The sequence below is a fragment of the Pongo abelii genome, chromosome 6, assembly GCF_028885655.2.
Source record: "Pongo abelii isolate AG06213 chromosome 6, NHGRI_mPonAbe1-v2.0_pri, whole genome shotgun sequence".
Lineage (NCBI taxonomy): Eukaryota > Metazoa > Chordata > Mammalia > Primates > Hominidae > Pongo > Pongo abelii.
The window spans coordinates 147,427,140-147,454,775 of NC_071991.2; the positions used below are offsets into that span (position 1 = coordinate 147,427,140).

A 27,636-nucleotide genomic window follows, 5' to 3' on the forward strand; every position below is an offset into this window, starting at 1 on the left:
ATAATTTGCAAATATTTTATTTTATCCCATTCTGTGAGTTGGCTTTTTACTCTACGGATAGGTGTTTTTTTTGTTTGTTTGTTTTTTGAGATGGAGTCTTGCTCTTGTTGCCCAGGCTGGAGTGCAATGGCACGATCTTGGCTCACTGCAACCTCTGCTTCCCAGGTTCCAGTGATTCTCCTGCCTCAGCCTCCCAAGTATCTGGGATTACAGGCACTTGCCACCAAGCCCGGCTAATTTTTGTATTTTTAGTAGAGACGGGGTTTTCCCATGTTGGCCAGGCTGGTCTCGAACTCCTGACCTCATGATCTGCCTGTCTCAGCCTCCCAAAGTGCTGGGATTACAGGCATGAGCCACCGCACCCGGCCTGGATAGTGTCTTTTGATGCACACAATTTCAAATTTGTCATGCAGTTCAATTTGTCTATTATTTCTTTTGTTGTCCGTGCCTTTGTTATCATATCCAAGAAATCACTGCCAAATCTAATGTTGTAAAGTTTTTATCCCATATGTGCTTCTAAGAGTTCTATTCTTTTAGTTTTACATTTAGGTCTTGATCCATTTTGAGCTAATTTTTGTATATGATGTAATAATGAAGTTAATAACTTCTAGGATATTTCTAGGATATCTATTCTATTCCATTGGCCTATATATCTATCTTTTTGCCAATAACACAATTTTGATTATTGTAGCTTTGCAGTGAGTTTTGTCATGAAGTATGAGTCCTCCAACTTTGTTCTTTTTCAAGATCATTATAGCTATTTGGGGTCCCTTGAGATTTCATAGGAACTTTAGGATATATTTTTCTATTTGTGAAAAACAAAAGCTTTTGGGATTTTGATGGGATTTTTGGTGATTTTAATCTACAGATAATTGCATTGTATCTGTAGATTTTTGGGGGTAGTATTAACATCTTAACAATATTGTCTTCCAATCTATAAACACGGGATGAGTGTTTCCATTTACTTACATCATCTTTAACTACTTTCAGCAAAGTTTTTCTAGTTGTTTTTTCTAAAACCCTAAAACTTCCAAGGCCATGTCTTTTGCCACCTTGGTTAATTCCTATTTTATTCTTTTTGAAACTATTATAAATGGAATTGTTTTCATAATTTCCTTTCCAGATTGCTCATTGTTAGTGTATAGAAATGCAAGTGATTATTGTATGTTGGCTTTGTATCCTGCTATTTTGCTGAATTCATTTATTAGTTCTAACAGTTTTTGTGGAATCTTCAGGATTTTCTACATATAGATCATACCATCTTTAAGCAGAGATAATTTTATTTCTTCCTTTCCGACTTGGATACCTTTTATTCCTTTTCCGTGACTAATTGCTCTGGCTAGAACTTCCAGGACTACGTTGAATAGAAGTGGTGAAAGTGAGCATTCTTTTCTTATTGCTGATCTTAGAGGAAAAGGTTTCAGTCTTTTAACATTGACTATGATGTTTGCTGTGGGTTTTTCACATACGGCTTTTATTGTGCTGAAGTAGTTTCCTTCTATTCCTAGTTTGTTCAGTGTTTTTTAAATCATGAAAGGATGCTGAATTTTGTCAAATGCTTTTTCTGCATTAATCAAGATGATCACATGGGTTTTTTTTTCCTTCATTCTATTAATGTGATATAATGATTGATTTTCATATGTTGAACCATCCTTGCATTCCAAAAATAAATCCCCCTTTGTCACTTTGTCATGGTGTATAATCCTTTTAATATGCTGCTGAATGTAATTTGCTAGTATTTTGTTGAGGATATTTGCATTAATGTTCATAAGGCATATTGTATGTAGATTTCTTTTCTCATAATGTCTTTGTCTGGCTTTCCTAACAAGCGTCACGTTATTCTACCTGGAGGTAGTGTCAGATTTCACAGGGTAAGGGCTCAGTCTCATGAGACTGACCCCACTTCATATGCTAATGGAAAGTCCCAGACTGCAACCTGTGCTTCTGACTGCCAGCTATAAATCAGGATTCCTATGACCCCCTCCTCGGGTTCAATAATTTGCTGGATGGCTAACAGAGATCAGATAAATGCTTTACTTATGTTTTCCCATTTATTATAAAGGATACAACTCAGGAACAGCCAAATAGAAGAGATGCAAAGGGCTAGATATAGGCATGAGCTTCCATGCCCTCTCCAGATGTGCCATCCTCCAGGCACTTACAGGTGTTCCGCAATCCAGAAGCTCTCTGAACTCTGTCCTTTGGGGTTTTTATGTAGGCTTCATTACATAGGCATGATTGATTAAATCATTGGCCATTGGTGATCAACTCAACCTTCAACCCCTCTCCCCTTTCTGGAGGTCAGGGGGTGGGGCTGACAGTTCCCACTCTCAAATGACATAATTGGTCCCCTGGCAATCAACCCCCAGACTGAGGCTATCCGTGAGCCCCAAACAACCAGTCATCTTATTAGCATACAAAAAGACACACATTACTTCAGAGATTCCAAGGGTTTTAGGAGATTTATGCCAGGAAGGGGAAAAGTCGACCAAGTATGTATTTTTAATTTTGTCACAGTCCTTATAAGAAGAGAAAAAGACTAGAGCTCACTCTCTCTGCCAGGTAAGGATACAGCAAGAAAGTGTCCCTCTGTAAGCCAAGAGAGGGCCCACATCAAGAACTGAATTGGGCAGCATCTTTGTTACTAGAAAAAGATCCCAATCCAGACCCCAAGAAATGGTTTTTGGCTCTCAAACAAGAAAGAATTTAGGGTGAGTCCACAGAGTAAAGTGAAAGTGAGTTTCTCAGAGAAGGAAGAAACAAAACAAAAGAATGGCTACTCCATAGGCAGAGCAGCCCCAAGGGCGGCTGGTTGGTTATTCTTATGGTTATTTCTTGATTATATGCTAAACAAGGGGTGAATTATTCATGAGTTTTCCAAAAGAGTGGTGGGCAATTCCCAGAACTAAGGATTTCTCTCATTTTTAAACAACATAGGGTAACTTCCAGACATTGCCATAGCATTTGTAAACTGTGATGGTGCTAGTGGGAGTATCTTTTAACATTCTGATGCATTATAATAAGCATATAATGAGCAGTGAGGACCACCAGAGGTCACCTTCATTACTATCTTGGTTTTGGCAGGTTTTGGCTGGCTTCTTCACTGCATTCTGTTTTATCAGCAGGGTCTTTGTGACCTGTACCTTGTGTTGACCTCCTCTCTCATCCTGTGATAAGAATTCCCAGGAATGCAGCCCAGCAGTTCTCAGTCTCATTTTACCCAGCCCCTATTCAAGAGTCACTCTGGTTTGAACTCCTCTGACATATTTCCCCCTCTCCCTTTTATAAGGGAACCTTTAATTTTAAGGGTTGCAGAGGGATAAAGCTCCATATTCTATAGCTTCTTCAAGCTGAATAGGGGTGGTGATACTTCTTCCTATTAGGTCTCTTGTATTCAGAGTAGGGAGGAATTCAGTCAGAAAGCAACAGTATGGTGAAGGTCATTCATAACTCTGAATCCCAACAAAAGATGGTATCTAGAAGCTTAATAAGTGTTCAATTTAAGAAAACATTGACTAAGGTTATCCTGCACTCTTACATGAATGCAGTAATATAAGTCAATAAGAAGGCTTTTCATGAACTGGAAAACTGTTGGAACCAAGCTAATATAAGGTTGCTAGCCAATTCTAATACATGCCCAGAATAAGAATACTTATCCAGATTTTTACATTACCCATCCCTCTTGTTTCCTCTGAGCAGCACCCAGAGATCACTGATTGGTTCACAGGATAGTCAGGGTCAGTCTTAATTGCAGAAAAAAACTCAAAAACAATAGATGAGACTAGAATCTAATAAGAGGTGTATCATAGTTTTTGAAACATAGTTTTTCTCTATCTAGTCCCCATTTTTATTTTTAAAAAATCATGGCAAGACTGATTCGTTTACAAAATAAGCTTTAGTCTTATTATACTTGGGCTGATTATTTGCATAAAGAACAGCAAGAATAATTATGTGCCATATATGCTCCTTTTAAATTGGCTTTGGTGGAACTTCGTTCTATTAAAAAAAAAAAAGAAAATCTCCTATTAGACTTTTTAAAGCCATGAGCACAACCATGTGTTTGTGTCTGCAAGTACCTGCATGAGTTGGGTAAATTCTTCTTCTCTTGAGGTACCAAAATAACTTGGGGGCTGCTGAGCCTGTCAGAAAGTGACATTCTTTACTTACTACAGGTCAGGAAACTTGTACAGAGATTTCATATGCAAAGTATGAGACCAGTTTTCCCAAGGGGCTTTTACTGGCTCTATAAGCCAACTTGGATTCCTTAAAGCAGTATGTTTGTATCTGAAAGCATGCCATTCCAGTCAAAGCCTCGTAAAATAACCAGTGTCTCCAATTGTGTCCTGTTATAAAAGAAAACAGATTCTTATAGCCCTTATGTAAAAAACTACATTGTCATACACTGAAGGTTTTAACATGAAGCTTTATCCTATCTAACTTAAAACAACATTTTAACCCTCTAAACTAGGCAAAACAACGACAACAACAACCCACATTCCTATGCCTTATTATAATCTTTTACCAAAAACGCATTTTACTTTCCTTATACACCTTGCATGTAAAACTATTTCTCCAGTAGTCTTAATTATATATGTTACAATATTTACTCTTAGCAACTTTTATTTTTGGTGAGAAACCTGTTAAGTAAGCAATTTTCATTATGTACCACGTGTGGAGCCCGGGACACCAGACAGAAGTGCAGAAAAAATCTGACTCTTTCCATCCCATAGTGAGCATGGCCAACTCCACATGTCCCCAGGCCTTAGCTAGAATTTAATGGGTCCAAAACAGGAAGTTGAACAATTATCAAAAGTCAAAGAAGCAGTTTATGTAGCTTAATAAACACAGTATATGACCTGCCTAATCTAGACCAAATATCTAAATTTTGAAGACATTTTAATTTCACCAATAATTTTTAAAACTATTTCCTAAAGATTACTAAAGTCACATGAACTAAAAGGCATTAAATTTTCTATTTTTCTGACAAGATATTTGAATTAAGTGCTTACTATTTTTAAGTCAATTAATCAGAGCTCTTTCATTTTTTAATAGCAAAACATCACACACAACACATAAATACATAGACAGACAGACAGAAGCAGATCTGGTATTGTTTCAAAGCTTTTCTTTCCTATTTTCATGCTGAATTCTGGGTCCCCAAAAAGAGGGAAGTGCTACAGGACCAGAAAGTGCAATGCTTTTACTATGCATTTTACTTCCAGGCCATTCCCCTGAAGCTGGTGGGCAACTCAAAGCCAATCAGCTCATCTCCTGTAGGACTTTTACCTCTCTGGGGGTGGGGGTGGGGAATGTTTTCATACTTTCTAGGTGGCCAAAAGTATGCTCCTCTGATCCAAACATGCAAAGAGCCAAGTATCCCCCCATAACTGCCATTATCCATCTCTAAAAGTATATTTTCTACCTAGCTATTACATACTAAAACTAAAAGCTCTCTCATAGTGCTAAGTAATTTCTGATATCCCCAAAAGTAAAAAAATGCTAGGTAGCACAATGCAAAACAGAACAGAGCTTTAGATTTTGAGAGGCATCTATCCACTTTCAATTTCTGGGGTTCCAGGAGGAAACTAGAGGTTTTTCCAAAAACAGGGACTGTGGCACCTCCTCTGTTTTTCCCAAGGAGTCCCAGGCTGTTAGAAATTATCTTAGGTCCCTTCATATGAGCATCAAGAGTGGCAAGATGACAAAACGGAGGAAAATAATTCAGTGTACTCAGAAAAAAAAAAACTTTTTTCAGAAAAACAAGATCCAAGAAGAGAAGAAAACATAAATGCCTCTTAAATATATGTATAGCTTGGATATCTGTTTTTAATTAAGCTGACTTTTAACCAAATCTCTTATTCCCAGACTCCATCCGGGACGAAGAGCCAACATTTCTGGCTTTTCAATTTTACTAAAGGTAACCTCTGAGGTGAAACCAATAAGCCTAACTAAGGTGTATAAGTTATACCTTAAGTTATACCGTAAGTTATGACTTAACCATGGTATAAAAGATATTTTGTAAGAAGTGGTAAGCAGTTTTTACAAGATCTAGAATCTCCAAAGGTAGCTCAGAGAAAAGAAAATTTAAGATAGGAAGTTAGAAGTTGTTCACACAGGGGAAAATAATCAATAAATGGCAAAAATCACACACATAGGCCTGGTGCGGTAGCTCATGCTTGTAATCCTGACACTTTGGGAGGCCAAGGCAGGCAGATCACCTGAGGTCGGGAGTTCGAGACCAGCCTGACCAACATGAAGAAACCCCATCTCTACTAAAAATACAAAATTAGCTGGGCATGGTAGCGCATGCCTGTAATCCCAGCTACGCGGGAGGCTGAGGCAGGAGAATCACTTGAACCCAGGAGGCGGAGGTTGCAGTGAGTCAAGATCGCCCCATTGCACCCCAGCTTGGGCAACAAGAGCGAAACTCACTCTCAAAACCAAAACAAAACAAAACAAAAAAAATCACACATATGTCAAACCAGAAATGACTCATTCCCTAAGCTGGGAGTTGAACCTGGGATACCACTGTAAGAAGACAAAGCCTTAGCTACTGAGCTATAGCATTCAGTTGTTTCTAGTATACTTCCCAGCAGGAGCCTAGAGTAGCCAATCTTGAGCTTGCAAAGGTTTTTTACTGTTCAAGATAATTTTTTGGGCTAACTATGACATGAACCTCCAAAGTCCCATCCTCCAGTTGGTAGAAGTCAAAAGAAAGTACTTCCACATAGTCACAAGGTCAAGCTCCCATGGACATAAAACAAAACAAGAGGAAAATCTCATCCAGTTTTTGTTTCAGGGACCTGCAGCAAAGTTTGTAACTGACCAGTTTGCTAGGTTGGCTTGAACAGTGGGCTTGGGTCCTACACCCACATTTTATCCTTTGGTATCCCTTTTTATGATAGAACAACACAGACAAATTCATAGCACAAAGTACACCAGATTTGCTACAGCCTAAGAATAGCTTCACAAACCCTTTTTCCCATTAGTCAAAACCTTGCAGAGGAGACAATGACTTTTATCATTCATTCAACTGGTTTACCTAGAAAGAGAGAGGCCAGAAGTCTGGTTGGTAAGAAATTCTTGCCCTATTGCCAGCATGCTAGGTTTCTGGGTTCCCTTTCTCTAAGTGGCTCTGATGGCCTTGCTTGTTGCACCATAGCTATGGGGGTTAAACCACATTACAAAGGAACCATAGGCAAAAAGCCTCTCAATTTTGCAAGACGCCGCCCAACTGGCTGCATAGGGAAACCAAATTAACATTTTCCTTTCCAGTTGGAGCAGAATATGTGTGACAAAACATAGACACTAGCCACCCTGCTCAGTGCCCAAAATCAACCTAGCAAAGCTCAAACTTGCCTCCGCTGGTCCATGCTGTCTTTGAGCCACTCAAAGTGGAGTGGAATGATCTCTTACTAGGAGTTTCAACATGTGGTCTCTGGACAAGATGGAACAGCAGACAGTCGCCCTGGATGAAAGAAAAGATAGAAAAGGGAAAGGTGAGACAGAGAGAGGGAGGAAAGGGAAAGGAAGAAAGTGCTGCTTGCAGTGAGACAGGGGAGGTGAGGAGCTCAGGAAGGCTAGAGAAAGACCCACTCATCACAGCTATACTGAATCAAAAGTTCAGGAAGCTGCTTATCAGTCATGAAGGAATCTTTTCCAGCAGTTCCATCAGCTCTCGTTTCCCCCTTTCAGGACAAAGAAGCTCCCCATGTCTCGTGATCCTGCATATGCTCAGTCCTGTCACCCACAGCTGTCAGCAAAGAGTGCAAGGTGAATTAATCCAAAGAGAATAGCAATTAACATCCTGTAGAGCCAAATCCATTCTTTATTTTTGAGACAGGGTCTCACTCTGTCACCTAGGATGGAGTGCAAGTGGTGCAACTACATCTCACTGCAGCCTCAACTTCTCAGGCTCAGATAATTCTCCCACCTCAGCCTCCCAAGTAGCTGAGACCACAGGCATGCACCACTACACCTGGTTAACTTTTTTTTTGGTAGAGATGGGGTTTCACCATCTTTCCCAGGCTGGTCTCAAGCTCCTGGTCTCAAGAAATCTGCCTACCTCACCCTCTCAAAGTGCTGGTATTACAGGTATGAGCCACCATGCCCAGCCTAAATTCATTCTTAACCAAGAGGGGCCTTACCAAAGGGGACCATATAGGGTATCTTCCAACATTGCCATGGCATTTGTAAACTGTCATGGTGCTGGTGGGAGTGTCTTTTAGCATGCTAATGCATGATTAACATATAGTAAGCAGTGAGGACCACCAAAGGTCACTTTCATCGCCATTTTGGTTTTGGTGGGTTTTGGCTAGCTTCTTGACTACATCCTGTTCTATCAGCAGGGTCTTTATGATCTATATCTTCTGTCAACCTCCTATCTCATCTTGTGACTAAGAATGCCCAGCCTCCTGGGATTGCAGCTCAGCAGGTCTCAGCCTCATTTTACCCAGCCCTTATTCAAGATGGAGTCACTCTGGTTTGAATGCCTCTGACACCTTGATCTTGAACTTCCCACCCATCACAACTGTGAGGAATAAAGTCCTATCGTTTAAGCCACTCATTCTATGGGATTACTTCAGCAGTCTGAAGTAAGACACAAGGACTCCCTCAAGTTTATCCAAGATCCTCTTTATTCCAGGAAAATTGAGTCTGGGAATGAACTCAGTTTAGGCAATTTGGTCAGAGGCAAAGATGCTCCACCTTGTTGGCTCTTGTCCAACCTTTATTCACCATACCTGGGATTATCTACAAGTAGGATTCTAGTGGCAGGACAAGGATGAGGGGGACTCCAGCTAACCATGCAGGTTGCCCCTTTTTCTTTTTTCATTTCTAAGGACTTGTTGACCTAGAGAAATAAGCTGAGTCACAAAATATAATATTAAGTTTACTTGAGCCAAAGCAAGCACAGCAGTCCAGGAAATGCTTCCAAGTTGCCTTGGGATATGCTCCATTAGGCCTTTGTAATAAGCAGGTTTTTTTTTTTTTTTTTTTTTTTTTTTTTTTGAGATGGAGTTTCATTCTTGTTGCCCAGGCTGGAGCGCAATGGTGCAATGTCAGCTCACCACAACCTCCACCTCCCGGGTTCAAGCGATTCTTCTGCCTCAGTCTCCCGAGTAGCTGGGATGACAGGCATACGCCACCATGCCCGGATAATTTTGTATTTTAGTTGAGATGGGGTTTCTCCATGTTGGTCAGGCTGGTCTCGAACCCCTGACCTCAGGTGATCTGCCCGCCTCTGCCTCCCAAAGTGCTGGGATTTCAGGCGTGAGCCACCGAACAAGCAGGTTTTTAAAGCTGAAGGAAATAAGAAGCGGGCTGATAAAAAAAATTGTTTGACAGGAATTCTCATTGGTTTACAGAAATAACATTGATTAGTGATTGGCTATACATTGTTGAACTACTGGGTATGAGTTAGGGTGTCCAGCCTATGGCATTGTTAGGTTAACTCATGGCTGGTTCGCATCAGTCAGTCTAGAACCCACATAGTAAGTGGCTTCAAATGCTGGCATTACAAGCATGAGCCACTGTACCTAGCCAATGCAAGCTTTTTTAAAATAGCAACATTCAGCCATTCATGAGGGCAGAGGCCTCATGACCTAAACACCTCCCATTAGGCCCCACCTTCCACACTGTTGCATTGGGGATTAAGTTTCCAGTACATGAATTGTGGGAGACACATGCAGACCATTGCAAATACCAAGAGATTTAGCCGCCCTACTCCACAGTGCTTCATGCTGTTCTACAGTAACTTAGTACACCAAAACCAAAGTGCCCCCTGGGCACTTCATTCCAAGTGACTCGTGATATTCAGATCACCTATTTTGTTACTGTGTATCAATGACTGTCAGGTTCTAATTCCTGAATAACTAGCCAGATGCTCACTGCTTTTGGTCCCAATAAAAGCAGGTATCCAGTGCCATATTCCTCTTACTTTCTTCACCCCACTCCTAGTACTAGTTTTCATACTCTCAGCATTCTGTCTCAAAAATAGAAACTGGCAATGGCTACTTGAATCAAATAAGGCAATTATTGGCAGGATGTTGGAAAAAAATCTCACAGCACTAAAGGAAGCCTAGAGATCTACACTCAGAAAATGGCTAGGACTAAAAGGCAGCCAAGGGGTCAGAATAATTTACCCCCACACAACGTCCTGGTTAGGGAGCTGATAGTACCCCCACTGAAAGCTGGCTGCAGCCACCAGCCCCGCTGCCAATGACGAGCTCCGCATTCCCTGGAGTGCATTCCAAACTCTTCCTACTTCCATGTACCTCATTCCACATTCCAAGTCTCACATGTACATGTGACTGGGCAGGCTTAGGGCACTTATAGGGCCTATGGGAAGAAAAAAATCTGGTACTTTTGGCTTTTGTAGTGTAGTTAGGTCCTGGTTTCTACTCAGAGTCACATATAGATTTGGATTTGCCCCAAACATAGAAAAGAATTTCAAATGTTGGGGGTGTAAAAAAGACAACTACAAATACCTTCCACAAGCAACATAAGTGGGACTGAGCCTATGCCAGAATAAAAAATCATGGAAATTGCTTGAGGCTGCCAGAGCCTGGGATGGTTTTCTGGCAAAGGCCTCATCTGCTTCTTGTCTTTCTCTTTGCAGGAAGATGCAGTCTAGCTAGAATGCTAACTCCAAGCCTGAGTAAGAATGACAACAAGTCCACAGAGTGGAATAGTATTTAGCAAGAAGAAGAAATGAACTACCAAGCCACAAAAAAGACATAGAAAGACCTTAAATGCTTCTTGTTAAGTGAAAGAAGCCAATCCCAAAAGGCCACATAGTGTATAATTCCAACTGTAAATACTCTGGAAAAGGCAGAAGACGGAGATAGTGAAAAGGTCAGTGGTTGCTGGGGGTTTGTAGGAAGGGAGGGATGAACAGGCAGGGCATGGGGTGGGGGGGTTTCAGGGCAGGGAAGCACTTCTGTATGATACTGTAATAGTGGATACAAGACGTTATGCATTTGTCAAAACCCATAAAACTGTGCAGTGCAAAGAATGAACTGTGATGTAAACTATAGATGTCAGGTAATGATAATGTATCAATATTCATTCCTTAATTTTAACAAATGTACCACACTAATCCAAGATGTTAATGAAGGGCAAATGGGTGGAGGGAACTGTCTGTACTTTATGCTTTCTGTACCTTTTTCTGTAAACCTAAAACTGCTCTGAAAAATAAAATCTTAATTTAAAAAAATGACAGCAGGTTGGGGCTACCTGGGTTATGAATCAAAGATCATATGATCTGTGTTCAAATGATTGACCTATGAGCCATTGCTGTTCTCTGACAACCACCTTTTCACCCAGTAGTGATATCCAGAGCTCTCACACAGTAAGTCACCAACGTTTCCGTGGTCTTCCATGAAACCTAGGAGGTCTCCATGGCAGACAGACACACCTTTCCTACCAGTCTCTTTCCCACCCTCTCCATCCTCTGCCCACCAGGCAGCTGTCTGCGCCTGTGGCTCTCAGTCCCCTGCAGAGGACATCAGCTTTGATAATCAGGCCAGTTTGGGTGAAATGTCCTTTAGAACCATCCAGCATGGTTTTCCCCGAAATGTCCCTGTCAGAATCATCTAGTGTGTGCTGGGTGGGAGGAGGCAGGAGGAAGAGTGGAGCTATGCGTTGTTTTTAAAACAAAATATCCAGTGCTCTCCTCAGACCTACACATCGGAGCCTCGTGCTGAGGTCCAGGTATACTGCGCAGGAGCAACGCCCAGGCGGTTCTGGTGCCGTCAGTGCAGTCTGGTGCAGTCATTCAGCCTGCTCCCCCGACTTCCTGCCTATGCTTCTCCCTTGGAAAGATAAATAGTAAACGAGAGCTCCCAAAGCACAAATGGCCACCCTGGGTCATGATGAAAGCCTCCCATAGCCACTTCCTGAGCCAGATTACCTTGGAGCCTCCTTCGCTCCTTTTCCTTCCTCTTCCCCTATCAGTCCACAAGCCACTTGGATGAAATTAGCCACCTGAAAAACTCATCTAATATGCGGGCTGATGGTGACTTGGGTGGACTCAGAATGGTTGAGTTCATAGAGTATCCTGAAGCAGAAAGAAAACCAGCAGGGGGCACCCGGATTTGAACCAGGGACCTCTTGATCTGCAGTCAAATGCTCTACCCCTGAGCTATACCCCCACGGGCCACATAGTTCCCCAGCTGGCATTATTTCATGGTGTTGCAATGCTCGGGTGTCCCACAGTGTACAGTGGTCCTTGTTCACTCCCACTGAGCCCGCGAGGATCTGCTGGCTGCATCCCTCACACCCACGCCTTCTGCCCTCATTTCCCCCAGGGGCTGCTTCCTCCCGGTGGGACGATTCATCCGCAGGCTCTTGCAGTCGCTGCCTTTTCTTTCTTCTGTGTGAAATCAGTTATCGCTCGCCCATCTGCTTTTTGTCCTGTGGGTTTATACTTTTTAAAAAATTGCTTTCTTTTAATTAGGAAAATATTCTTATTTTAAAAAGTTGTATAGTTAAGTAAAATCTTCACATAAACAAAATAAAATAGAGTAAAATAAAATAGATTCAACACTACCTTATTATAGTAGGAAAAAAAGTTTTAGAAAAAAACTCTAACCATAACTCAAATTCCACGACCTCAAATCTAACACATGCACTGTTATACATAGTTTTAAAAAATTAATATTCTCAGATTAAATCCAGGATGGTCACAATTACTAAGAATTTGTTTTGTTTTAATTTTTAATTTTTAATTGCATTTTTATTATTTTATTTTTATTTACTTCCTTTACTTGTAACATTCCCCTCCTCAAGAAGGATTGTTCAAAATGTATAGTTTTCTCGTTTTTAAATTATGTAATTTTGGCTGGGCGTGGTGGCTTACGCCTGTAATCCCAGCATTTTGGGAGGCTGAGGCGGGTGGATCATCTGAGGTCAGGAGTTCGAGACCAGCCTGGCCAAAATGGTGAAACCCCGTCTGTACTAAAAATACAAAAAAGTAGCCGGGAGTGGTGGCCGGCGCCTGTAATCCCAACTACTCGGGAGGCTGAGGCAAGAGAATCACTTGCACCCGGGAGGCAGAGGCTGCAGTGAGCTAAGATCGCGCCACTGCACTCCAGCCTGGGAGACAGAGGAAGACGCAGTCTCAAAAATAAATAAATAAATAAATAAATAAATAAATAAATAAATAAATAAATTTATTCCTTTACTATTTGTGTGTTGGTTAAAAAAAAAAAAGTTTAAGGCCTGGTAAACATATCCTTTTGGCTGTCAGGGCCCTCTAACCATGTCATTTCAAAGTAAAATAATGTCATGATGCTTTGATGAGATGAGAATTGAATAATAAAGTTGTGTTACTGACACTGTACTGTTAGGAAATGCTTTTTGAGGGCTGAAGAAAAATAACCTCCGACCTAGAATTCTGAACCCAGGTAAACCGACAGCCAAACGTGCGGGAGAAATAAAGCCGTTCCGGATGCACACCACCTAGGCGCGTGTATTAAGAGAAGCCTCCCTGAAGGAGCAGCCAGGGAGAGCGAAAGGGAAGCCGGGGACACCCCGCGCCGCCGCAGCCTCCCCTGCCCGGGCGGAAGGCGCCCTCGGTCACTAGGTCCTTCCTCGCGAAGCCCGCAGGCATCTCCAGCCGCGCGCAGTCCTGGGCGCTCCCGCCGCCGCCCACCGGGGACAGGCGCCTTCTCCGTGAGCCGGGCCCCAGGCACCGCCACTCAGCTCTGCGACGGCCCTGTGCGGCCCCAGTCCGACCTCTCCTCCGCACACTGGGGAGCCATCTTGTCCGCTTCGGAGCCGCTGTCACAGCCCCCACCAGCTCCGGCGCTGGGATTACAGGCGTGAGCCACCGCGCCCATACCCCCATCACTTGTTATTCCCTTGCTCAGTTTTCATAACAGTCCTTATTAGGTCTGCATTAGAGTAATACCGATTTTTGTTCATGATCGTCTCCCTCCCTAGGATGGAAGCCCCATGAAGGCAGACACTTCATCTGTCTTGTTCTATGTGCTGGGTGCTTACTCACCAATCAAAAGTATTTGTTGAATAAATGGATGAATAAACAGTAAACAAAGAAAGAGATAAATATGTAGATAAATTTAAACATAAATGTTATGTATAAAAATGATAAATAACTAGTTTCTTGGGGTTTAGAACATGTGGTGGTGAAGGGGTGTAGTATACCAGGTAATAATACAAGAAATATGAGAGTTCTGAGAGAAGTTAAAATACTCCAAATTCCCTATCTTAGTTTACAAGTGAGAAAATATATTATTAGAAAAATTGGGCTGGGTGAGGTGGCTCACGCCTGTAATCCCAGCACTTTGGGAGGCCGAGGCAGGTGGATCACCTGAGGTCAGGAGTTCTAAACCAGCCTGACCAACATGGAGAAACCCCATCTCTACTAAAAATACAAAATTAGCCGGGCGTGGTGGTGCATGCCTGTAATCCCAGCTGCTCTGGAGGCTGAGGTAGGAGAATCACTTGAACCCGGGAGGCAGAGGTTGCAGTGAGCTGAGATTGGGTCATTGCACTCCAGCCTGGGCAACGAGAGTGAAACTCACTCTAAAAAAAAAGAAAGAAAAGGAAGGAAGGAAAGAAAGAAAGAGAAAGAAAGAAAGATTAAGTATACACGTTAAAAAGTACTGGGTAACCACTAAAAAAAAATAATAATAAAATAAAATAAAAATACATAACTTACAAACCAGTAGGGATGGGAGTAGATTTTTTTTTAAGTAATCCAAAACAAAATAGAAAGAAGGATGAAGAAGAAGGTATATAAGGCAGAAGAAGGAAAAAAGAAGAAAATGAAAAAGGCAAAATGATAGGAACAAGTTTAAATCTATTAGTAATCACAAAAAAAGATGAATTAAACTCAAATATATCCACGGCTAGACATTCATAAGAGATTTTCTCAAAACATAAAAATAAAGGTTAAAAATAAAGTAACTGAAAATGACTGACCAAGAAAAGATATCAGAATATTTATATCAGAAATAAAAATTTATAGCAAAAAAAATTAATGGAAACAGAGATTTTACATTATAATAAAAGAAAAAAAATCCTTCAAGGTATAACAATCATGCCAAGTCTTGAACTATCTAAAGCAAAAATTGACAAAATTACTCAAAAACATTATAAATCCCCAATCAGAGATTTCTATACAACTCTGTCAGAACCAGATCAAATAGGTGAAAATATGAGTAAGGCTAAAGGATATTTTAAAAAATAAACAATCAAATTACCAAGAATATATATGTATAAATATGTTAAAATCTCTCTTGCCCTCACTAGAGGACAAGAAAGATAAGAGAGAGAGAGAGAGAGAACTACAATCAACAAATACAGCAAATATACTGTTAAAGCACTCACAGAATATTTACAAAAACTGAGCAAATACTAAGATAGAAAATAAGTCTTTAAAAAATTCTGCCAGGCACAGTAGTGCAACCCTGTAATCAATCCCAGCACTTTGGGAGGCCACGGCAGGAGGATCACTCGACTCCAGGAGTTTGAGACCAGCCTGGGCAACATGGCAAGACCCACAACAAAAACATAAAAACTAGCTGGGCTTGGTGGCACGTACCTGTAGTCCCAGCTACTTGGGAGGCTGAGGAGGGAGGATCACTTGAGCCTAGGAGTTCCAGGCTGCAGTGAGCCATGCTTGCACCTTGCCTGGGCAGCAGAGTAATAACCTATCTCAAAAAAAAATAAAAAATCTAAGGAATCACAATTGTATGACCACAATGCAGAAACATCAGGAAACTCTAATAATATAAAAATGCCACATATGTTCAGAAACACACTACCAAAAAAATGACAATATAAACACAACAAAATACTGTATATGAAAGATTTCTTTAATGCAGCATTCAAATAGATATGTTTGAAGATGAAAGAATATTAATGAGCTGATCATTCAACATAAGATTATAGAAAAATAACAATAAAGCCTAAAAATCCTAGGAAGGAAACTTAGAAGATACAAGGAGAGAAAAAGTTACAAATCAAGATACAAAACAACAGAGAAGAACAAATCCAAGAGTTAGTTATTGAAACAAATCATAAATTAGACAAAGCTCGGGCAAAACTGCTCAAGAAAAATACAGAACATACAAATAAAAAACAAGAAGAGGCCAGGCGTGGTGGCTCATGCCTGTAATCCCAGCACTTTAGGAAGCCGAGGCAGGCGGATCACGAGATCAAGAGATCGAGACCATCCTGGCCAACGTGGTGAAACCTCGTCTATACTAAAAATAAAAAAATTAGCTGGGCATGGTGGTGCGTGCCTGTAATGCCAGCTACTCCAGAGGCTGAGGCAGGAGAATCGCTTGAACCCAGGAGGTGGAGGTTGCAGTGAGCCGACATTGCGCCACTGTGCTCTAGCCTGGTGACAGAGCAAGGCTCTGTCTCAAAAAAAAAAAAAAAGAGGAAAGGCAAAGGGATACAAATACAGATATTGTAGAAATGCAAAAAATCATGAGCTACCATAAACGAGTTTATAACAACAATTAAATATGTATAACTATAAAATAAATTGTTACATAATTTCATCTTATGTACTCAGATGAAATGTATATCTTTTAAATAAATTTAATAAATGATCAAAAATTTCATTTAAAAATGGACAAAACAAAGATTGCTTTATAGATGATTTCTACAAAACTTTTGTGAACAAATGTGAACCTGGGCTGAGTGCAGTGGCTCACACCTGTAATCCCTGTACTTTGGGAGGCTGATGGAGGTGGATGGCTTGAGCCCAGGAGTTCAAGACCAGTCTGGGCAACATAAGGGGACCTTGTATCTACTAAAAGTACAAAAACTTAGCTGGGCATAATGGTGCACACTGTGGTCCCAGCTACTCTGGAGGCTGAGGCAGGAGGATAGCTTGAACCCTGAGAGGTGGAGGCTACAGTGAGCCATGATCACACCACTGCACTTCAGCATGGGTGACAGTGAGATCTGTCTCAAGAAGAAACAAAACAAAAACAAAAACATCAAATGTGAACCTGAAACAGCCAAACTTCAAGATAGATCCGGAGTGGCTAACTGGAACTAAATTTAACATGGAGCCAAGGCACCATTTGCCAACTAGGGGGTCATGCAAAACCCTTAGCTTTTCTCCCAAAGCCCACATCTTTTTATCTTTGTGGCTTTTCTCCCAAAAGCCCACATCGTTTTATCTTTGGGACTTTCAGAGCTCATGTGCCTCAGCCACTCAGAGCTGAGCCATATCAACCAATCAAAGCTCAGCTCTATTGACAAAACAGAATCCCTCTGTATCAACCAATCAGTACTCAGCTGGGCAACATAACAGGACCCTGTGTCTACAAAAAATACAAAAAATTAGCTGGGCATCGTGGTGTATTGACCAATCAAAACTCAGCTGCCTCAATCAGAACTATGCAAGTTTCAAGCCCTCATCTGCATAAACGAACCTTATAGAGAACCTGGGTAGAAACTTTTGCTGTAAAACCCAGCCTTCCTTTTGGTCTCTGGAAGGCATCTTCGTTTTACATCAGAGGGTATGCCTCCCTGGTTTGCAAACTGTTCCTGGAATAAAATCTGTTTCCTCCAAAGTCCTTTTTCAGAGAACTTTTGTTCACACTTTCAAGAAACAGATCATTCCTGTCTCTCCCAGATGGTAGGAAAGGAACTACCCAATTTATTTTATAAGGCTAGTATAATATCATCTCCAAAGTCAGACAAAGACTATGCAAGAACATACAGATACAGATGCAGATAAACTCCACTTACAAAATTAAATGTAAAAATCCTTAATAAATATTAGCAAATTAAACCTAACAACGTTTTTTAGAAATAATTTATTATCAGGAAGGGTTTATTCTAGGAATACAAGGATGTTTCTTCACTAGGAAATTGGTTAATGTAATCCATCACATTAATATATTACAGGAGAATATATGATATCAATAGATGAGGATTTGACAACAATCAATATGTATTCATGTTTTATTTTTTAAAAAAAGCTCATAGCAAATTAAGAGTATCAATAAATTTCCTTCACCTGATAAGCAGAATTCACCATGAACCAATAGCAAACATAATACATGAGAAGCTATCCTGTTAAATTCAAAAACAAGAATGCCCACCATCACTCTTACTATTCAACATCATACTAGACATCCTAACCTCTACAATAAGAAAGATACATTAAAAGAATAAGGATTGAAGAGAACAATTGCCCTTTTTATAGATATTATGATTGCCAACACTTAACGTGTAAACAAAGTATTAGAACAACATCATTCAGCAAGATTACTGAGTGCAAAATTGACCTACAATGTTGCGGGAAGTCAGGGACCCCGAATGGAGGGACCAGCTGGAGCTGCAGCAGAGGAACATAAATTGTGGAAGATTTCATGGACATTTATCAGTTACCAAATAATACTTTTATAATTTCTTATGCCTGTCTTGTGTTTAATCTCTTAATCCTGTTATCTTCGTAAGCTGAGGATGTACATCACCTCAGGACAACTGTGATAATTGTGTTAACTGTACAAATTGATTGTAAAACGTGTGTTTGAACAATACGAAATCAGTGCACCTTGAAAAAGAACAGAATAACTGATTTTTAGGGAAAAAGGGAAGACAACCATAAGGTCTGACTGCCTGCAGGGTCAGGCAAAAAGAGCCACATTTTTCTTCTTGCAGAGAGCCTACAAATGGACGTGCAAGTAGGAGAGATATCGCTAAATTATTTTCCTAGCAAGGAATATTAATATTAATACCCTGGGAAAGGAATGCATTCCTGGGGGGAGGTCTATAAACGGCCACTCTGGGAATGTCTGTCTTATGCGGTTGAGATAAGGATTGACATACGCCCTGGTCTCCTGCAGTACCCTCAGGCTTACTAGGGTGGGGAAAAACTCTGCCCTGGTAAATCTGTGGTCAGATTGGTTCTCTGCTGTTGAATCCCGTTTTCTGTTGTTTAAGGTGTTTATCAAGACGATATGTGTACCACTGAACATAGACCCTCATCAGTAGTTCTGCTTTTTGCCCTTTGAAGCATGTGATCTTTGTACCTACTCTCTGTTCTTACACCCCCTCCCCTTTTGAAATCCTTAATAAAAACTTGCTGGTCTGAGACTCAGGCAGGTATCATCCTACTGATATGTGATGTCACCCCCGGTGGCCCAGGTGTAAAATTCCTCTCTTTGTACTGTCTCTCTTTATTTCTCAGCTGGCCGACACTTAACGAAAAATAGAAAGAACCTATGTTGAAATATTGGGGACGGGTTCCCCCAGTACTACAACAATGAATATCATTCCTCAAAAACCCACAGTAATCAACTAGATAATGAATTACAGTAAAACTCTTACTAATAACAAAAACAAAAACCATAAGGTAACTAAAAATAAAGTAATATATGTGTAAGCTCTTTACAGACAAAATGATAAATATTACTGAAGGATATAAAGGAAACCTGAATTAATGGAGATGATACCATATTCACAGATAAGGAATTCAATATTATAAAGATGTCAGTTCTCTCCAATTTTATTATTTTGTTTGATGTAATTAAAGCAAAAGTTAAAAAGGATTTTAGTAGAACTTGAAAAAACAATATAAAATAAAGAACAGCAGCAGTTTAAGACTTGCCATGACAATTTCGGATATGAAAACAAGAAGGTAGGACTTGTTCTACCAGATGATACGACTTATAAAGGGAATTAAACTGGTGAAGCATAGCAACAGACAGACAAACAAATGGAACAGAAAATGTGCCCCGTGCATAGGTGTGAACTTGGTATTTTAAAAGGGTGAATGTATGTTCTGCTTTACTTGGGACAGTCCCAGTTTAGGCTTGTTGTCCCAGCACAAATGTGAATAGCATTGCCTTTCACTCTTTAAAGTTTCAGGTTGGGGTCGGGTTTGGTGGCTCATGCTTATAATCCCAGCACTTTGGGAGGCTGAGGCAGGTGGGTCACTTGAGGTCAGGAGTTCAAGACCAGCCTGGCCAACATGGTGAAACCCCATCTCTACTAAAAATACAAAAATTGGCTGGGCATGGTGCTGGGTGCCTGTAATCCAAGCTACTTGGGAGGCTGATGCAGGAGAATCACTTGAACCTCAGAGGTGAAGGCTGTAGTGAGCCCTGGTGCGATAAATTCTGGGTATTCAAAATACATGTATGCCTGAGATATTCCTCTTGAGCCATGCCTCTCCATGTCACAGAAATGGTCCTTATCAGCATTTTGAAGAAATGTTTTCATCTCTTCTCTCATTTCTAACACTCGTGAAAGCACTCTTAGTGACACAGGATTTTCTTTTTTGGTGCCAGTTCCCTAACCAGAAACCTCTGTGGCCCGTGGCTCAGGCCACTTGGCCCAGCAGGCTGCACTCAGTCCATACTACTGTCCTGGATCCCATGCCTCCAAGGGCAATCCAGGTGAAGAGTGGCCAGGGGTAGGTGAGCAAGTGAGTGCGGGGTCTGGCCACTGTGCACAGCCAGACACGCCAGCTGCTGTGGTAGTGGGCAGCTCCAGGCACCAGCACCGGCACCAGCTCTGGTTCCATGCAAGGCTATGGCTGGACCAGACCTAAGGCAAGCAGCTTCCACTGTGGGAACTCGGGTCTGGACAGGGGAGATGGCATGGCATCCAAAAGCTTGGAGATGCCATAAGCCACAGAGCCCCAAAAAGGGTGTTATAGCCCTGGCTCTGGGAGCCCCTAGGTCTGAGCTCTCTTAAGCACCACTGCTCTTCTCTCCTGTTGCCTGCAACCTGGCAAGCTGGAAGCCATGCTTCAGCCCTGTTTATGTCACAGCTCTTTCAGTCCTGCCATTCAGTGGGTCCCCAGTTCTTGTCCCATGTCCAGGAAGATTGAGGTACATGGACAACTAGAGGGTGAGCAAGGTGGAGAGGAGCTTCATTGAGTGAGAGAACAGCTCAGTGAAGACCCGAAGTGCGTAGCTCCTTCCTGTAGCTGGTAGTCTGGCCATCTATCTAAGTCTGGCTGAATCCGGGGTTTTTATGGGCTCAGAAGGGAGGAAGTATGTGCTGACTGGTCCATGGGTGGCCATGGGCGGCCCAGGAAAGCACCATAAGTTCTCATTCCCTGCCGAGGGCTGCACCCGGAACCGACAGCCTGGCTTCAGGCCATCCCTGACTTGAAGGTGGGTGAGGACCTGCCCCTTTCTACCCAAAAACCTGTCTGCCTCCTGCCATTGACATGCCATCCATGGCACCCAGGCTGTTCATGCCAAGAGCACCTGACAGGCCCACACTGAGCCACCCCCAGTCCCCGTGGTGTGCTCCTCAGTGCCCAAAGTCTGGAGGGGGCCGAGGCGGCAAGAAGCTGGCGTGTCAGCGCCACCCCGAGTGCATGTACACACACCTGGCCAGGTCATGACAGCACCCAGGCTCAGCCACAACTTTACTCCACACTGGAGCAGCAGGCACTGGGAGTGGGGAGAGGCCTGGGAGTGGGGACAGGCAGCACTTTCAAGCCTGAGGGAACATGGCGTTTCCAGGGCCCCTGAGACTGCAGGGATGCCTAGGTCCAGAGCCGTGGCTGGGTGGCTGCACCTGTACCTGGGAGGGTGAGACTCCCACCCCGTCAACTCAGTAGGAGGCAGGGCTCCCACCTGTTCCTGGCCCCCCAACAGGCTCTGCAGAGTGTGCGCCTGGGATGTGCCTACCCCACTGAAGCTGGCGTCTTTGTAGCAGCTGCTCCAGATGGGCCACTGCTGCCATCATTAGTGGCCAGCACACATCAAAAAGCAGAATCCTGTACTCTTTCCCTGTTGCTTTGGCCAGGAGGCTAAAACAACATATGTTTAGAGACCGCAGGGATGCCTAGGTCCAACAATGGCAGCCTAGGCTGCCATTTTGTCAGTGCCAGTTTTCCCTATTTCCTTCCACAGTGATCAAGAAACATATTTTCTCTGCAAATGAAGCAGTGGGTGGATTAATGTTTAGGAGCAGGCTCTTCTGTGTGGCACTGCCCTTGGTGACTGCACCCAGTTGGGCCTGGTGAAACTGATGCCCACACACTTTTTCTAACATCAACATACCTCATCAGATAAGCATTAATCACATGGAAGGTATCTTCTCCAGAGCAGAGGTTGTCAGTGATGAGCAGAACAAAGAGTTGAGAAACACTTTCCGCGCATCTGGTTCAGACTCTGCTCATCAATAATTTCATCCAGAATTAAGCAAAGTATTTGTTACTGCATACACAGATCATAAGTGCTCTGCTGCACTGTACATTTGAAATGCAACAACCACCGGTTTGCTCTGTCTTTCTCTCTCAGCTTGATCTCTATCATTAACTTCACACCTTATTTATCATCTTTTGGGGAAAACTGATTTATAATAACTTTTGCTATTCCTGGAATATAGTAGCATCCACTCTTGACCACTGCCAACCATGTCTCTGCACTACAGTCAGAGAAATGGAGGCTGCATTTCTGCCCAAACTTTCTGTGAGATATTACTTGTTGTGAGAATAAATTCTCCCTTTTGGGTTCCACTACCCTCAGGTTAATTGTGTTACTTGCAGCACAGTTCATTCCTTGCGTGAGATGAATCTGCCTTAGCACATTTCTATGGAGAGAGAGGCATTGAAGACAGAGGAGAGAGAGCTAGGAGGAGGTTTGCTGAACCAGGAGCTAAAGTCAGGAGCTGGTGTGCATAGAAGCAACAGCATGAGAGAGGGGTGACCTTTAAGAAAGAAAGGACAGCAGAGGGGAGGGAAGATGGAGTGTGGATGGGGAAAGACAGGGAGTCTTTTGATGGTGTGAGGCGTTGAGGGAGCAGAGGCCAAAACCAGTTTAATCTGGTCATTGCTGTATCCCAGCATCTAGCACAATGTCTGGAGCATGACATACACTGAAATGTTAGTTAAAGTAATGAAGGAGGTCAGGCCAAGTGGTTCCTTATTTTTTCTGACATAGAAGTTAAGGTCAAGCACTGCTTCCTGTGAGAGTAAGCGATGAGGGGGAGGGGGCTGGAGAAGGGTAGAGGGCTGGGGGCGTTGCTAGAGAGTCCCCTGCCCCATAATAATGCTTCCCCTGACACTGACTGCACATCTGTGTCCCCGCAGTAGAGGATCCCTTTCCAGGTCAGTTCTAGAAAAACATGGATGACTTTGACTTTGTTTTTGTTGTTGTTGTTGTTTGTTTGTTTGTTTTTTGAGACAGAGTCTTGATCTGTTGCCCAGGCTGGAGTGGTGCAGTGGTGTGGTCTCAGCTCACTGCAACCTCTGCCACCCAGGTTCCAGTGATTCTCCTGCCTCAGCCCCCTGAGTGGCTGGGATTACAGGCACGCACCCCCACACTCGGTTAATTTTTGTATTTTTACTAAAGACAGGGTTTCACCATGTTGTTCAGGCTGGTCTCAAATTCCTGACCTCAGGTGATCTGCTTGCCTTGGCCTCCCAAAGTGCTGGGATTACAAGCATGAGCACCCAGCCACTCCTCTTCTTCTTATAAGGATGTTAGTCATATTAAGGCCCACCTAATCCAGTGTGACTCAATGTGATTACATCTGTAAAGACCCTCATTCTAACTAGGTCACACTCACAGGTACTGGGGGTAGGACTTGAACATCCTTACATGGAAGGCCTGCCCTCTGCTGGGACATGCGGAAGCAGCAGCAGAGTCTTGGATGTGGTGCCAAGAGCTAAAAGGTGCCAATTAAGTATGTTAACACGTTTGGGGCAGCATTCGGCTGCAGATCCAGAGGTCCCTGGTTCAAAGTCACATCCACCTTGTTTATCTGCCATTTTTATTCACAAAAGGTGGCTGAGAAAGTAAAACTGAGCTAAGAGAGAGAATAAAAATATGCTCAGATAACATTGGGTGGGACTAAAGACAGCTATAAAGTCAACAGGAAAGACTGTCTCTCCCGGACACACCACAGCTCTAAAACGTCATGACAGTCTCCTTCTTTGAGAGATTACGATTTTCTTATTTGCTGAGAAACCCTGTTCTCTAAAATCATAGACTGTCAGAAACTTTGAAATATTATCAGGAAGAATGAAACAGCCCACTTAAAAATTGTTTATACACCAATAACAGACAAACAGAGAGCCAAATCATGAGTGAACTCCCATTCACAATTGCTTCAAAGAGAATAAAATACTTAGGAATCCAACTTACAAGGGACGTGAAGGACCTCTTCAAGGAGAACTACAAACCACTGCTCAAGGAAATAAAAGAGGACACAAACAAATGGAAGAACATTCCATGCTCATGGGTAGGAAGAATCAATATCGTGAAAATGGCCATACTGCCCAAGGTAATTTACAGATTCAATGCCATCCCCATCAAGCTACCAATGACTTTCTTCACAGAATTGGAAAAAACTACTTTAAAGTTCATATGGAACCAAAAAAGAGCCCGCATTGCCAAGTCAATCCTAAGCCAAAAGAACAAAGCTGGAGGCATCACGCTACCTGACTTCAAACTATACTACAAGGCTACAGTAACCAAAACAGCATGGTACTGGTACCAAAACAGAGATATAGATCAATGGAACAGAACAGAGCCCTCAGAAATAACGCCGCATATCTACAACTATCTGATCTTTGACAAACCTGAGAAAAACAAGTAATGGGGAAAGGATTCCCTATTTAATAAATGGTGCTGGGAAAACTGGCTAGCCATATGGAGAAAGCTAAAACTGGATCCCTTCCTTACACTTTATACAAAAATTAATTCAAGATGGATTAAAGACTTAAACGTTAGACCTAAAACCATAAAAACCCTAGAAGTAAACCTCGGCATTACCATTCAGGACATAGGCATGGGCAAGGACTTCATGTCTAAAACACCAAAAGCAATGGCAACAAAAGCCAAAATTGACTAATGGGATCTAATTAAACTAAAGAACTTCTGCACAGCAAAAGAAACTACCATCAGAGTGAACAGGCAACCTACAAAATGGGAAAAATTTTCACAACCTACTCATCTGACAAAGGGCTAATATCCAGAATCTACAATGAACTCCAACAAATTTACAAGAAAAAAACAAACAACCCCATCAAAAAGTGGGCAAAGGATATGAACAGACACTTCTCAAAAGAAGACATTTATGCAGCCAAAAGACACATGAAAAAATGCTCACCATCACTGGCCATCAGAGAAATGCAAATCAAAACCACAATGAGATACCATCTCACACCAGTTAGAATGGCAATCATTAAAAAGTCAGGAAACAACAGGTGCTGGAGAGGATGTGGAGAAACAGGAACACTTTTACACTGTTGCTGGGACTGTAAACTAGTTCAACCCTTGTGGAAGTCAGTGTGGTGATTCCTCAGGGATCTAGAACCAGAAATACCATTTGACCCAGCTATCCCTTTACTGGGTATATACCCAAAGGACTATAAATCATGCTGCTATAAAGACACATGCACACGTATGTTTATTGCAGCACTATTCACAATAGCAAAGACTTGGAACCAACCCAAATGTCCAACAATGATAGACTGGATTAAGAAAATGTGGCATATATACACCATGGAATACTATGCAGCCATAAAAAATGATGAGTTCATGTCCTTTGTAGGGACATGGATGAAATTGGAAATCATCATTCTCAGTAAACTATCGCAAGGACAAAAAACCAAACATCACACGTTCTCACTCATAGATGGGAATTGAACAATGAGAACACATGGACACAGGAAGGGGAACATCACACTCTGGGGACTGTTGTGGGGTGGGGGGAGGGGGGAGGGATAGCATTAGGAGATATACCTAATGCTAAATGACGAGTTAATGGGTGCAGCACACCAGCATGGCACATGTATACATATGTAACTAACCTGCACATTGTGCACATGTACCCTAAAACTTAAAGTATAATAAAAATTTTTTTTAAATTAAAACAACTCAAATTTATTCTCATACAGTTCTGGAGACCTGGAATCCAAAATCAATTTCAGTGGTCCGAAATCAAGGTGTCAGTGGGGACATACTCCCTCCAAAGGCTCCAGAGGAGAATGTGTTTCCTTTCCTTTTCCAACCTCTAGAGCTGAAACAGTATACTTTTGCCTGGAGGACACAAGTTGCTTTGAGGCAGAGAAGCAGCCTCAACATCTGACCCATGGGCAAAACTTCAGATAAGAGGCTTCTGGACACAGCATCTCATGTCTGTTTCCTAGGCCCACGGTGCAGCCCACACCTAAGGCCCATCTCCACAGCCACAGCCTTGCTTTGCTTAGAGCCCACTTCACCGAAATTTCCCCAAGCCTCCAGCCTTGCCCAAAAGCCTACCTGTTCCTTTGTTTGATGAAGCCCCCCAGGGTTCCTTGGTGCACACTCTCCCTTAGTGCAGAGGTTAATTAACTTGACTTCGTCTACTGTAATGCTAAGAGGCTGGGGCTGGCACAGTGATGCGACATCACCACCTCATCTCCTGCTGGGCTGCATGAGTTTGGATGAAGACAGAGCCCCAAGCAATCTTCTGGTCCTGACCACTGCCCACCCCCAGCAAGGGCTCTGGGACCTTGCCCTGCTCAGCCCTCTACTGGGATTTAACTCTTTGTGATTTTTTTCCCCTCTTTTTCTCAAATAGACACATATCCTTTCTTTAACCTGTGTCCCTTTTTCTCTTTCCTTTCCCAGGCACTCTTTTTATTTATTTATTTTAATTTTTAATTTTGTTTAGAGACAGGGTCTCGCTCTGTCACCCAGGCTGGAGTACAGTGGATGGTGCAATCACGGCTCACTACAGCCTCAAACTCCTGGGCTCAAGCGATCCTCCTGCCTCAGCCTCCCAAGTAGCTAGGACTACAGGTGCATACCACCATGCCCGGCTAAATTTTTCATCTTTATTTTTGTAGAGGTGGGGTCTTGCTACATTGCCTAGGCTGGTCTCAAGCAATCCCGCCTTGACCCTCCAAAGTGATGGGATGACAGGCTTGAGCCACTGCGCCCAGCCCAGGCATTTCTTCAAGGTGTGGTCTATTTCAGAGGTCGGGAAAAGATAGCCCACAGCCAAATCCTGCCTGCTTCCTGTTTTTGTAAATAAAGTTTTATTGAAACGCAGCCACACTCATTCATTTACTTATTGTCTATAGCTGTTCTCAAACAACAGCAGAGCTGAGCAGTCGTGACAGAGGCCATCTGGGCCAGCAAGCCGAAACGGTTACTATCCAGCCCCTGGAAGAAAAGTCTGCTCACCCAGCTCTGTCTTCACAACTCTGTCAATTCCATTCATTCCTCAGCTCGAGGCCGGCTGTCTTCCCTGCCCACATGCTACCTCTCTTCTATCAAAACTGCCTTCCAATGATAATACTCAGTTGCCAATAAATATATATAAACACTTAGACCAATGCCTGGCACAGAATATGCATTGTGTAACAGGTGTTATTAGTTTTTTCTTTTTTTTTTTTTGAGACGGAGTCTTGATCTGTTGCCCAGGCTGGAGTGCAGTAGCATGGTCTCAGCTCACTGCAAACTCTGCCTCCTGGGTTTAAGCAATTCTCCTGCCTCAGCCTCCCAAGTACCTGGGATTACAGGCATGCACCACCACACCCAGCTAATTTTTGTATTTTTAGTAGAGACAGGGTTTCGCCATGTTGGCCAGACTGGTCTTGAATTCCTGATCTCAGGTGACCCACCCACCTTGACCTCCCAAAGTGCTGGGATTAAAGGCGTGAGCCACTGTGCCTGGCCT

The 27,636-nt window shown here is 42.5% G+C and overlaps 1 non-coding gene across 1 annotated transcript; it reads right to left on the minus strand.

Annotated features, from left to right (window-relative positions):
* Positions 1-12,080: 12,080 nt before the first annotated feature.
* TRNAC-GCA (transfer RNA cysteine (anticodon GCA)) lies at positions 12,081-12,152 on the minus strand. Its single transcript has one exon. It is a non-coding gene; the product is annotated as a tRNA-Cys (tRNA).
* Between the last annotated feature and the right edge of the window lie 15,484 nt (positions 12,153-27,636).